Raw genomic sequence first — 2,364 nt, 5'->3', positions numbered from 1 at the left:
CATATTTATCTGAAGTGTTTTGTGAAATAAATGGTTAAATTACACAGTAATTACTCTGTGATTTTGATTTAAAACTGTGGAGACTATGAATCACAGTCCAGGCAAACGATTATTACAGTCACTTGAAAAGAGAAAAACTTCACTTAATAGCGATTACACTTTTAATAACATTAGCATAAGTGAACAGAGCTGTTTATAACGTCTCATAACACTCAGTTTGATGCTGTAAACTTTATTTACAATCGCTTTTACTATGACTTGAATCAATACATAAATGAATTAAAGGGGTAGTTCACCCAAAAATGAAAATTCTCTCATTATTTAGTCACCCTCCTGATATCCCAGATGTGTACGTCTTTCTTTCTTCACCAGAACACATCTGAAGAAAAATATCTTAGCTCAGTAGGTCCTTAAAATGCAAGTGAATGGCGATTTCTCTTTTGAAGCTCCACAAATCACTGTCAGTCAGTATAAAATTCATCCATACAACACCAGCTGTTAAATGAATGTCCTCTAAAGCAACACGATTGTTTTGGTGTGAAAAAGATAAATAAAAGTACTTTTTTTTAACTCTAAATCAGTGGCACTCAACCTTTTTTTGATGAACGGCCCTCTACTTCATTCCCTTACCCAAGCCGCTGAAGTAGTGATATGATAATATTTATTATCAGTCTATTTCTGCCTAATGTACAGTTAGTGTTACTATAGTAAATTCAAGGGTGGTGATGTAGAATTCTGTGCCGACTTCAAATGGTTTCCACTTCTCACTGATTCTCACAAAGCTGTGAGTTTAAGTGCTAGAGCTTTAAGAGCTTTGCGCTGGCGCTGCTCTGTCCATTGAGCCGTATCCATCTACAGATCCATACAGATGCATTAGCCAAGGTTGTGCCTCCGCCTGTGTATTTGACACTGCTAAACCAGATACATCAGATGTGTCGCTAGACTTAAAAATCGGATGAACCGTGGTACAAATGCATACCAACCCATATAACTGAGAACCAACTGATATACTCCAAGTCTAGATAAACATTTTAATGCAAAGCGGAACCTGACAATAGATTTGATTATTATGACTGATACATGCCCCCATTTGTAACCTAATGCCCCCCTTTCTAATAATTTGCTCTCAGCGCCCTCTGGCATCCTTTGAACACCCCCTGGGGGGGGGCGGTACCACCCCCGTTGAGCACCCCTGCTCTTAATTATGTTTCCTTACTGCAGCAGTATGTGCATGTGACATAATCGCAATGGCATTTTAAACATGCGAGAACTGACGCAAGTGCGTCACAGCCGAAAGAGCGGCACTGTTTACAAGTGAGAAGGAGGAACACTGTACTGAAGCTTTGTTGGTTTTGGTTTAGATCTGTATTTATCTGTTTCTTTACTCACAATGATGCATTTGTGTGCTCATCCTGGATGTCTCAACCGAGTGGAAAACATGAGATCATGTCAGTATCATGGCAACGCAAATATGTCACACGAGAGATCGCTTGGACTCCACACTCTCATGAAGCTTTGGATTATAATTGGATTATAGTTCAAAAGTACTTAAATATTGATCTTTTTTTGCACCTAAAGTGATTGTGATGCTTTAGAAGACATTAATTTAACAGCTGGTATAACTGGATGAAGTTTATGCTGACTGTCTGTGATTTTTGGAGCTTTAAATGAGACATCTCCATTCACTTGCATTTTAAGGACCTACTGAGCTAAGATATTTTTCAATTTTTCTTCAAATGTGCTCTGGTTAAGAAAGAAAGTCATACACACCTGGGATATCATGAGGGTGAGTAAATAATGAGAATTGTTTGGGGGAACTATCACTTTAATGTTCAGTTATTAGCTTTAATTGGCCTTGGAGCAAATCAAATCCCTTTATTGTCACTCAACCATATACACAAGTGCAACAGTGGGTGAAAGTCTTGGGTGCAGTTCCAAGCAACATAGCAGTCATGATAAACTACAATAAACATCTAATTTACACATAACACAATTTACACATCTTGTTTACACAACACAATATACACCTAATAATATACATTATACAGTATCCAATATACACAAAATAAGATACACTGTTTACAATAAAAATACACAGTTAAACTGTTTTGATTATTTTGATAAAATCCCACTTAAAAGTACTCAAACACACATTACTTCCATATGCTGTCATTGGAAAATAGCTTGTCAGAGTAATGGTGGCAGGTCAACAATTGCTAAGACACGATTGATCAGAAGCACTTTTAAGGCAGGGCTTAGCGAAGGGTCAATTATAGTTGCATCACACTACCTTGAAATATTGTATATAGAGTTCTTATTTATGTGCTAATAAAACATAAGTGAAACAATAATTATATACAAAGG

This window comes from Myxocyprinus asiaticus, chromosome 5, assembly GCF_019703515.2.
Source record: "Myxocyprinus asiaticus isolate MX2 ecotype Aquarium Trade chromosome 5, UBuf_Myxa_2, whole genome shotgun sequence".
NCBI lineage: Eukaryota > Metazoa > Chordata > Actinopteri > Cypriniformes > Catostomidae > Myxocyprinus > Myxocyprinus asiaticus.
This window is presented reverse-complemented; position numbering follows the sequence as displayed.